Here is a 12,561-nt window from a genome sequence, read left to right as displayed (position 1 = left end):
ATCAACTAAGGTAAATTCCCTGTGCCCCTCAATCGACTCAGATAGGGTTCCTGGGCCACCAAAATAACCTACGTTAGAGTTACCCAAACCACCATGATCACCTATGGTCGAGTTTTTAGGGCCCACATAATCACGTACGCTAGAGCTTCCTGGGCACCACAATCACAGTAGATTGTCTAGGGTCCCCACAGTCACCTAAGGTACAATTACCTTTGGCCAAACGATCACCCAAGGTAGAATTTCCTTGGTCCACAACCACCGATCACCGGAACTAGAGTTTCTTAGGCCCACACTCACTGAAGGTAAATATTCCTAGTCCCACCAAAATCACCTAAGGTAAGAGTCTCCTGAGCCCACAATCACTTAAGGTCAACTTTCCTGGGACCACTTCCACCCGAGGTAGAGTTTCCCGGGCCCCCAACACCTAAGGGGGAGTTTCCTGGGCCCTCACTATCACCTGTGGCAGTTACCTGGCCCAATTGCCTAGCTAGAGATTCCTTTCAGTTAGACATTCCTAGGCTCACAGGCACCTAAGCTAGACTTTTTGGCCCACCACGTCCACCTCGGTAAAGTTTGGGCCACAATCACCTACTTTAGAGTTTCCTGGGCTCCCACAATCCCCTACGGCAGAATGGTCTGCACCCCCTACCAGCAATTCTAAGGTAGAATTTTGGGACCCCCACAATGAACTAAAATAGATTTTCCGGAGTACCCACAATCACCTAAACTAGAATTTCCTGGTGCCCCCGCCAACGGAGAGTTCCTGGGCCCCCACAATCAAGGAAGGTAAGCATCACTTAAGCTAGATTTCATCTGGACCCTCAAAATCACCTAAGGTGGAGTTTCCTGGGTCCCCACCTTCAATTATGGTATAGTTTCCTTGGACAACGCTCACCTAAGGTACCACCCCCTGGAGCCCCACACTCACCTGAAGCCGTCTTTCCTGGGCCCACCGTCACCTAACTAATAGTTTTGGGCCCCACAATTACCTAAGGGAGAGACTTCTCGGCCCACAATCACTTATGGTAGAAGTTCCCTGGCCATCAAAATCACTTAAGGTAGACTTTCCTGGGCCCCCACAATCACATAAGCTACTACCTTTGCCTCCACAATCACCAAAGCTAGACTTGCCTGAGACCGAAAGCACCGAACATAGAGACTCCTGGGCCCCCCGAATCACCTAAGCTAGAGTTTCCAGGGTGCCACAGTCACATCCACAAGGATTTTCTGAGCCCCCACCATCGCCTAAGGTAGAATTCCAGAGACCCCCAAAATCACCTAACGTAGGGTATCACGAGCCCCCAAGAATCACATAAGCTAGGTTTCTGGGCCTCCTAAATAACGTAAAGTAAGATTTCCTAGGGCACAAAATCACTCTTATACTTCCATGGCCCCCACGGGGAACTAAGGTAGAATGTCCTGCTCCTATCATCACCTAAGCTCGAGTTTCCTGGGCCCACAATAACCTAAGATACTTTACTGGTTGTCCACACTCTGCTAAGCTCAAGTGTTTAAGACCCCCAAATCACCTAAGGAAGAGGTTTATGGCCCACTACAATCACATAACGTACAATTTGGGGCCACTAGTATAGCCTTTCCTGGGTAGAATTTCTTGTAACAATCATCTAAGGTAGCCTTCCTGGGCCCACACAGTCACATAAGGCAGAGTTTCAAGAGGCCACAATCACCTAAGATGGGTATTCTTGGGTTTACAATCACCTAAATAATTGGTTTTCGCCCGCACAATCACATAGGGAAGAATTTCGAGGCACCCCTCAGTGAATGAAGACAGGGCAAGCTAAGAAGCACAAGCACCTGAGCTAGTGTTTCTTGGGCCCCCACAATAACTTACGAGTTTTCTGGGCTCCCAATCACCTAGAGTCTCCTGGGTCCCCAAAGGCGACTATGGTAGAATTTGATGCCCTCCCGAAATCAACTACGTTACACTCTCCCGGCACCCCCAATCATCTAAGGTCGAGTGTCCTGGGCCCCAACAATGTCTAAGGTCAAGATTCACGGATCCCAGTATCACCTTTGGCAGAATTTTCCTGTCCTTTGGCCCCACAATCAACTAAGGTCAAGTTTCCTGTCCTGCCACAATAACCTAAGATAGATATATGTTCCCCTACAATCACCTAAGGTCGAGTCTCTGGGGGCCCCACTATCACCGAAGTCAAGTTTCCAGCACCTCCGCGAGCTCCATGAGCTCCAGAGCTCGAGCTTCCAGGGTCCCCACGGTCACCAAGAAGGAGTTTTCTGGGCCTCCACAATCTCCTAGTGTCAAAGTTCTTGGGCCACCATCGTCTCGTAAGGTAGAGTTTCCCAGGCTCATAATCACCTGAGGTCAAGTTTTGGGAGACCCCACAAACACATAAGATGGAGTTTCTCTGGCCAACAATCTCCTCAGTAGAGATTCCTGGATTCCCACCATCACCTAAGGTCCAATTTTCAGCGTCCCCACAATCACCAAGGAAGAGTTTCCTGGGACCCCACTGCCACCTCAGGTTGAGTTTATGGGTCCCACAATCACTTAAGGTTGAATCTCCCAGGTGTCCACAATCACCTAAGGTATAGTTTCCTAGGCCGCCATCACCAAATAAGGTAGATTTTCCCAGGCCCCCACTATCTTCTAAGGGTGATTTCATGGACCCCCACAATCACTTAAGCTAGTGTCCTCACAAACAACAGGGTAGAATTTCCTAGCCCCTCCATGATCCAGTCAACTAAGGTAAACCATTCTGGCCCCCCACCATCACCTAAGGTTGAGTTTACTGGGCCCACACGATCACCAAAGGTAGAGATTCTTAGCCTCACCACCACCACCCCCCAAGATCACCTAAGGCTGAGTTTCCAGGTGAGTTGGGACACATCACCTAAGGTTGATATTCATAGGGCCTTACAATCTCCTAAGGGGGAGTTCCCTAAGCCCCCACAATCACCAAAGGCAAGTTTCCTGGGGGTCCTCGTCAACTAAGGTAGACAATCCAGGCCCCGCACGACCGACTATCGTAGATTATCGTGGCTCCCACAGTCACTTCAGGATGAGGTGATTACCTAAGGGTGAGCTGCCTGTACCCCACATTCACATAAGGTAGAGATTCCTGGGCCCCCGTAGTCACCTACGGTAGATTTTCCTGGCCCCCTCAAAATTAACTAAGGCGGACGTCCTGGCCTCACACAATCACCTAAGGTCCATATGCATGGTCCCCCACAAACACCTAAGGTACAGTTTCCTGAGCCCTCACAATCACCTAACATGGACTTTCCTCAGGCCCCTGGGATCACCTGAGGTAGAACACGTCAGGTCCAAAAATACCTAAGGTTCAATAATCTGGGCCCCCACAGTCAAGTAAGGTCAAGTTTCACGGGTCTCCCAGTCACCTGCAGTCCAGTTTCCTGGGCCACCTCAGTCACCTAAGGTCTAGTTTCCTGGGGCCCCACAGTCAACTAATAGGCAGAGGTCCCTGGCCCACAATCAACTAACGTACATTTTCCTGGGACCCCGCAACCACCTAAGGTAGAGTGTACGGGGCAACCACAATCACTGACGTAGCGGATCCTGGCCTCACGATCACCTAAGCTAGTTCCCTGGGCCCCTAGAAGCAGTAAGGTATAGTTTCTTGGGCACCCACAGTCATGGAAGCTAGCGTTCCCTGGCCCCCGTAATCACCTAAGGTAGTTTCATGGACCGTCACAAACAACTCACCTAGAGTTTTCTGGGACCCCATAATCACCTGAGGGGAGATTCCTGACCCCCTACAATCACCTAAGGTGGAGCATCCCGGGACCCAACATTCGCCGAAGGTAGAGTTTCCTGGACCCACAATCACCTAAGCTAGAGGTTTCTGGGCCCCCACAATCACCTAAGCCAGCGTTTCATGGGTCCCCAAATCCCCTAAGGTAGAGTGTTCTGCGACCCCACAATCATCTAAACTAGAGACTCCTAGGCCCCCCAAATCAACTCAGATCATTTCCTGAGCCTCTACAAACACATAAGGTAGAATGTCCAGGCCCGCCCCCCCCCCATAATTACCTAAGGTATAGTTTCTTGGGCACCCACAATCAACTAGGATTTGTTTCCTGGGCCTCCAAAGTCCCTTACGTTAGAGATAGGGGTCTAGAAAAATCACCAAATGGAGAGTTTCCTGGCCCCACACAAACACATAATTGTTTCCTGGGCTCCGACAATCACCTAAGGTATTATTTCCCGGCTCCCCTCAGTGACCTAAGATCGAGTTTCTGACTCCCCAAATCACCTAAGTTAGAGATTCCTGTGCTCACACCATTACCTAATGTAGAGTTCCTTGGGACCACACAATCCCCTAAGGCTGGGTTTCCTGAAACCCCAAAATCACCTCAGGTAGACTTTAGGCCATGTTCACCCACTAGAGAACTTCTGAAGCCCACAACACCTCAGGTAGAGTTTTCCAAGCCCCCGCAATCACCTAAGGTGGAGTATCCTGGCCCCATAATCAACTCAGCTCGACTTTCCTTGTGCACCCACAGTCACCTACAAACAATTGCCTCAGCTACCGTCATCACGTAAGGTATAGTTTCCTGAACGCCCCAACACCTAGGTCGACTTTCCAGGGCCTCATAATGCCTTAAAGGTAGATTTGATTAGGCCCCCACCATTGCTTGCACAGAATTTCCAGGCACCCACATCACCTAGGTAGAGATTCCTGGGCCCCCACCATCACCATAGCTAGATTCTCCTGAGGTCACAATCACCTAACGTCGTAAGCTTTCAACCCCACAGAAGTACTTAAGGAAGACTATCCTGGTCCCCCACAATCACTTAACACAGAATTTCCTGGCCCTCCGCACTCCCATAGGGGAGAGTTTCTTGGGTACCAACAATCACCTAAGCTAGAGTTTTCTGGCCCTACAATCACCTAAGTTAGACCTTTCTTGGTACACCCCCCCAATCAACTAAGGTAAATTCCCTGTGCCCCTCAATCGACTCAGATAGGGTTCCTGGGCCACCAAAATAACCTACGTTAGAGTTACCCAAACCACCATGATCACCTATGGTCGAGGTTTTAGGGCCCACATAATCACGTACACTAGAGCTTCCTGGGCACCACAATCACAGTAGATTGTCTAGGGTCCCCACAGTCACCTAAGGTGCAATTACCTTTGGCCAAACGATCACCCAAGGTAGAATTTCCTTGGTCCACAACCACCGATCACCGGAACTAGAGTTTCTTAGGCCCACACTCACTGAAGGTAAATATTCCTAGTCCCACCAAAATCACCTAAGGTAAGAGTCTCCTGAGCCCACAATCACTTAAGGTCAACTTTCCTGGGACCACTTCCACCCGAGGTAGAGTTTCCCGGGCCCCCAACACGTAAGGGGGAGTTTCCTGGGCCCTCACTATCACCTGTGGCAGTTACCTGGCCCAATTGCCTAGCTAGAGATTCCTTTCAGTTAGACATTCCTAGGCTCACAGGCACCTAAGCTAGACTTTTTGGCCCACCACGTCCACCTCGGTAAAGTTTGGGCCACAATCACCTACTTTAGAGTTTCCTGGGCTCCCACAATCCCCTACGGCAGAATGGTCTGCACCCCCTACCAGCAATTCTAAGGTAGAATTTTGGGACCCCCACAATGAACTAAAATAGATTTTCCGGAGTACCCACAATCACCTAAACTAGAATTTCCTGGTGCCCCCGCCAACGGAGAGTTCCTGGGCCCCCACAATCAAGGAAGGTAAGCATCACTTAAGCTAGATTTCATCTGGACCCTCAAAATCACCTAAGGTGGAGTTTCCTGGGTCCCCACCATCAATTATGGTATAGTTTCCTTGGACAACGCTCACCTAAGGTACCACCCCCTGGAGCCCCACACTCACCTGAAGCCGTCTTTCCTGGGCCCACCGTCACCTAACTAATAGTTTTGGGCCCCACAATTACCTAAGGGAGAGACTTCTCGGCCCACAATCACTTATGGTAGAAGTTCCCTGGCCATCAAAATCACTTAAGGTAGACTTTCCTGGGCCCCCACAATCACATAAGCTACTACCTTTGCCTCCACAATCACCAAAGCTAGACTTGCCTGAGACCGAAAGCACCGAACATAGAGACTCCTGGGCCCCCCGAATCACCTAAGCTAGAGTTTCCAGGGTGCCACAGTCACATCCACAAGGATTTTCTGAGCCCCCACCATCGCCTAAGGTAGAATTCCAGAGACCCCCAAAATCACCTAACGTAGGGTATCACGAGCCCCCAAGAATCACATAAGCTAGGTTTCTGGGCCTCCTAAATAACGTAAAGTAAGATTTCCTAGGGCACAAAATCACTCTTATACTTCCATGGCCCCCACGGGGAACCAAGGTAGAATGTCCTGCTCCTATCATCACCTAAGCTCGAGTTTCCTGGGCCCACAATAACCTAGGATACTTTACTGGCTGTCCACACTCTGCTAAGCTCAAGTGTTTAAGACCCCCAAATCACCTAAGGAAGAGGTTTATGGCCCACTAGAATCACATAACGTACAGTTTGGGGCCACTAGTATAGCCTTTCCTGGGTAGAATTTCTTGTAACACTCATCTAAGGTAGCCTTCCTGGGCCCACACAGTCACATAAGGCAGAGTTTCAAGAGGCCACAATCACCTAAGATGGGTATTCTTGGGTTTACAATCACCTAAATAATTGGTTTTCGCCCGCACAATCACATAGGGAAGAATTTCGAGGCACCCCTCAGTGAATGAAGACAGGGCAAGCTAAGAAGCACAAGCACCTGAGCTAGTGTTTCTTGGGCCCCCACAATAACTTACGAGTTTTCTGGGCTCCCAATCACCTAGAGTCTCCTGGGTCCCCAAAGGCGACTATGGTAGAATTTGATGCCCTCCCGAAATCAACTACGTTACACTCTCCCGGCACCCCCAATCATCTAAGGTCGAGTGTCCTGGGCCCCAACAATGTCTAAGGTCAAGATTCACGGATCCCAGTATCACCTTTGGCAGAATTTTCCTGTCCTTTGGCCCCACAATCAACTAAGGTCAAGTTTCCTGTCCTGCCACAATAACCTAAGATAGATATATGTTCCCCTACAATCACCTAAGGTCGAGTCTCTGGGGGCCCCACTATCACCGAAGTCAAGTTTCCAGCACCTCCGCGAGCTCCATGAGCTCCAGAGCTCGAGCTTCCAGGGTCCCCACGGTCACCAAGAAGGAGTTTTCTGGGCCTCCACAATCTCCTAGTGTCAAAGTTCTTGGGCCACCATCGTCTCGTAAGGTAGAGTTTCCCAGGCTCATAATCACCTGAGGTCAAGTTTTGGGAGACCCCACAAACACATAAGATGGAGTTTCTCTGGCCAACAATCTCCTCAGTAGAGATTCCTGGATTCCCACCATCACCTAAGGTCCAATTTTCAGCGTCCCCACAATCACCAAGGAAGAGTTTCCTGGGACCCCACTGCCACCTCAGGTTGAGTTTATGGGTCCCACAATCACTTAAGGTTGAATCTCCCAGGTGTCCACAATCACCTAAGGTATAGTTTCCTAGGCCGCCATCACCAAATAAGGTAGATTTTCCCAGGCCCCCACTATCTTCTAAGGGTGATTTCATGGACCCCCACAATCACTTAAGCTAGTGTCCTCACAAACAACAGGGTAGAATTTCCTAGCCCCTCCATGATCCAGTCAACTAAGGTAAACCATTCTGGCCCCCCACCATCACCTAAGGTTGAGTTTACTGGGCCCACACGATCACCAAAGGTAGAGATTCTTAGCCTCACCACCACCACCCCCCAAGATCACCTAAGGCTGAGTTTCCAGGTGAGTTGGGACACATCACCTAAGGTTGATATTCATAGGGCCTTACAATCTCCTAAGGGGGAGTTCCCTAAGCCCCCACAATCACCAAAGGCAAGTTTCCTGGGGGTCCTCGTCAACTAAGGTAGACAATCCAGGCCCCGCACGACCGACTATCGTAGATTATCGTGGCTCCCACAGTCACTTCAGGATGAGGTGATTACCTAAGAGTGAGCTGCCTGTACCCCACATTCACATAAGGTAGAGATTCCTGGGCCCCGTAGTCACCTATGGTAGATTTTCCTGGCCCCCTCAAAATTAACTAAGGCGGACGTCCTGGCCTCACACAATCACCTAAGGTCCATATGCATGGTCCCCCACAAACACCTAAGGTACAGTTTCCTGAGCCCTCACAATCACCTAACATGGACTTTCCTCAGGCCCCTGGGATCACCTGAGGTAGAACACGTCAGGTCCAAAAATACCTAAGGTTCAATAATCTGGGCCCCCACAGTCAAGTAAGGTCAAGTTTCTCACGTCTCACAGTCACCTGCAGTCCAGTTTCCTGGGCCACCTCAGTCACCTAAGGTCTAGTTTCCTGGGGCCCCACAGTCAACTAATAGGCAGAGGTCCCTGGCCCACAATCAACTAACGTACATTTTCCTGGGACCCCGCAACCACCTAAGGTAGAGTGTACGGGGCAACCACAATCACTGACGTAGCGGATCCTGGCCTCACGATCACCTAAGCTAGTTCCCTGGGCCCCTAGAAGCAGTAAGGTATAGTTTCTTGGGCACCCACAGTCATGGAAGCTAGCGTTCCCTGGCCCCCGTAATCACCTAAGGTAGTTTCATGGACCGTCACAAACAACTCAACTAGAGTTTTCTGGGACCCCATAATCACCTGAGGGGAGATTCCTGACCCCCTACAATCACCTAAGCTGGAGCATCCCGGGACCCAACATTCGCCGAAGGTAGAGTTTCCTGGACCCACAATCACCTAAGCTAGAGGTTTCTGGGCCCCCACAATCACCTAAGCCAGCGTTTCATGGGTCCCCAAATCCCCTAAGGTAGAGTGTTCTGCGACCCCACAATCATCTAAACTAGAGACTCCTAGGCCCCCCAAATCAACTCAGATCATTTCCTGAGCCTCTACAAACACATAAGGTAGAATGTCCAGGCCCGACCCCCCCCATAATTACCTAAGGTATAGTTTCTTGGGCACCCACAATCAACTAGGATTTGTTTCCTGGGCCTCCAAAGTCCCTTAAGTTAGAGATAGGGGTCTAGAAAAATCACCAAATGGAGAGTTTCCTGGCCCCACACAAACACATACTTGTTTCCTGGGCTCCGACAATCACCTAAGGTATTACTTCCCGGCTCCCCTCAGTGACCTAATATCGAGTTTCTGACTCCCCAAATCACCTAAGTTAGAGATTCCTGTGCTCCCACCATTACCTAATGTAGAGTTCCTTGGGACCACATAATCCCCTAAGGCTGGGTTTCCTGAAACCCGAAAATCACCTCAGGTAGACTTTAGGCCATGTTCGCCCACTAGAGAACTTCTGAAGCCCACAACACCTCAGGTAGAGTTTTCCAAGCCCCCGCAATCACCTAAGGTGGAGTATCCTGGCCCCATAATCAACTCAGCTCGACTTTCCTTGTGCACCCACAGTCACCTACATAGATTTGCCTCAGCTACCGTCATCACGTAAGGTATAGTTTCCTGAACGCCCCAACACCTAGGTCGAGTTTCCAGGGCCTCATAATGCCTTAAAGGTAGATTTGATTAGGCCCCCACCATTGCTTGCACAGAATTTCCAGGCACCCACATCACCTAGGTAGAGTTTCCTGGGCCCCCACCATCACCATTGCTAGATTTTCCTGAGGTCACAATCACCTAACGTCGTAAGCTTTCAACCCCACAGAAGTACTTAAGGAAGACTATCCTGGTCCCCCACAATCACTTAACACAGAATTTCCTGGCCCTCCGCACTCCCATAGGGGAGAGTTTCTTGGGTACCAACAATCACCTAAGCTAGAGTTTTCTGGCCCTACAATCACCTAAGTTAGACCTTTCTTGGTACACCCCCCCCAATCAACTAAGGTAAATTCCCTGTGCCCCTCAATCGACTCAGATAGGGTTCCTGGGCCACCAAAATAACCTACGTTAGAGTTACCCAACCCACCATGATCACCTATGGTCGAGTTTTTGGGGCCCACATAATCACATACGCTAGAGCTTCCTGGGCACCACAATCACAGTAGATTGTCTAGGGTCCCCACAGTCACCTAAGGTACAATTACCTTTGGCCAAACGATCACCCAAGGTAGAATTTCCTTGGTCCACAACCACCGATCACCGGAACTAGAGTTTCTTAGGCCCACACTTACTGAAGGTAAATATTCCTAGTCCCAGCAAAATCACCTAAGGTAAGAGTCTCCTGAGCCCACAATCACTTAAGGTCAACTTTCCTGGGACCACTTCCACCCGAGGTAGAGTTTCCCGGGCCCCCAACTCCTAAGGGGGAGTTTCCTGGGCCCTCACTATCACCTGTGGCAGTTACCTGGCCCAATTGCCTAGCTAGAGATTCCTTTCAGTTAGACATTCCTAGGCTCACAGGCACCTAAGCTAGACTTTTTGGCCCACCACGTCCACCTCGGTAAAGTTTGGGCCACAATCACCTACTTTAGAGTTTCCTGGGCTCCCACAATCCCCTACGGCAGAATGGTCTGCACCCCCTACCAGCAATTCTAAGGTAGAATTTTGGGACCCCCACAATGAACTAAAATAGATTTTCCGGAGTACGCACAATCACCTAAACTAGAATTTCCTGGTGCCCCCGCCAACAGAGAGTTCCTGGGCCCCCACAATCAAGAAGGTAAGCATCACTTAAGCTAGATTTCACCTGGACCCTCAAAATCACCTAAGGTGGAGTATCCTGGGTCCCCACCATCAGTTATGGTATAGTTTGCTTGGACTACGCTCACCTAAGGTACCACCCCCTGGAGCCCCACACTCACCTGAAGCCGTCTTTCCTGGGCCCACCGTCACCTAACTAATAGTTTTGGGCCCCACAATTACCTAAGGGAGAGACTTCTTGGCCCACAATCACTTATGGTAGATGTTCCCGGGCCATCAAAGTCACTTAAGGTAGACTTTCCTGGGCCCCCACAATCACATAAGCTACTACCTTTGCCTCCACAATCACCAAAGCTAGACTTGCCTGAGACCGAAAGCACCGAACATAGAGACTCCTGGGCCCCCCGAATCACCTAAGCTAGAGTTTCCAGGGTGCCACAGTCACATCCACAAGGATTTTCTGAGCCCCCACCATCGCCTAAGGTAGAATTCCAGAGACCCCCAAAATCACCTAACGTAGGGTATCACGAGCCCCCAAGAATCACATAAGCTAGGTTTCTGGGCCTCCTAAATAACGTAAAGTAAGATTTCCTAGGGCACAAAATCACTCTTATACTTCCATGGCCCCCACGGGGAACCAAGGTAGAATGTCCTGCTCCTATCATCACCTAAGCTCGAGTTTCCTGGGCCCACAATAACCTAAGATACTTTACTGGCTGTCCACACTCTGCTAAGCTCAAGTGTTTAAGACCCCCAAATCACCTAAGGAAGAGGTTTATGGCCGACTACAATCACATAACGTACAGTTTGGGGCCACTAGTATAGCCTTTCCTGGGTAGAATTTCTTGTAACAGTCATCTAAGGTAGCCTTCCTGGGCCCACACAGTCACATAAGGCAGAGTTTCAAGAGGCCACAATCACCTAAGATGGGTATTCTTGGGTTTACAATCACCTAAATAATTGGTTTTCGCCCGCACAATCACATAGGGAAGAATTTCGAGGCACCCCTCAGTGAATGAAGACAGGGCAAGCTAAGAAGCACAAGCACCTGAGCTAGTGTTTCTTGGGCCCCCACAATAACTTACGAGTTTTCTGGGCTCCCAATCACCTAGAGTCTCCTGGGTCCCCAAAGGCGACTATGGTAGAATTTGATGCCCTCCCGAAATCAACTACGTTACACTCTCCCGGCACCCCCAATCATCTAAGGTCGAGTGTCCTGGGCCCCAACAATGTCTAAGGTCAAGATTCACGGATCCCAGTATCACCTTTGGCAGAATTTTCCTGTCCTTTGGCCCCACAATCAACTAAGGTCAAGTTTCCTGTCCTGCCACAATAACCTAAGATAGATATATGTTCCCCTACAATCACCTAAGGTCGAGTCTCTGGGGGCCCCACTATCACCGAAGTCAAGTTTCCAGCACCTCCGTGAGCTCCATGAGCTCCAGAGCTCGAGCTTCCAGGGTCCCCACGGTCACCAAGAAGGAGTTTTCTGGGCCTCCACAATCTCCTAGTGTCAAAGTTCTTGGGCCACCATCGTCTCGTAAGGTAGAGTTTCCCAGGCTCATAATCACCTGAGGTCAAGTTTTGGGAGACCCCACAAACACATAAGATGGAGTTTCTCTGGCCAACAATCTCCTCAGTAGAGATTCCTGGATTCCCACCATCACCTAAGGTCCAATTTTCAGCGTCCCCACAATCACCAAGGAAGAGTTTCCTGGGACCCCACTGCCACCTCAGGTTGAGTTTATGGGTCCCACAATCACTTAAGGTTGAATCTCCCAGGTGTCCACAATCACCTAAGGTATAGTTTCCTAGGCCGCCATCACCAAATAAGGTAGATTTTCCCAGGCCCCCACTATCTTCTAAGGGTGATTTCATGGACCCCCACAATCACTTAAGCTAGTGTCCTCACAAACAACAGGGTAGAATTTCCTAGCCCCTC

The sequence above is a fragment of the Eschrichtius robustus genome, chromosome 1 (assembly GCF_028021215.1).
Source record: "Eschrichtius robustus isolate mEscRob2 chromosome 1, mEscRob2.pri, whole genome shotgun sequence".
NCBI classification, from domain to species: domain Eukaryota; kingdom Metazoa; phylum Chordata; class Mammalia; order Artiodactyla; family Eschrichtiidae; genus Eschrichtius; species Eschrichtius robustus.
Note: the sequence above shows the minus strand (reverse complement) of the source record.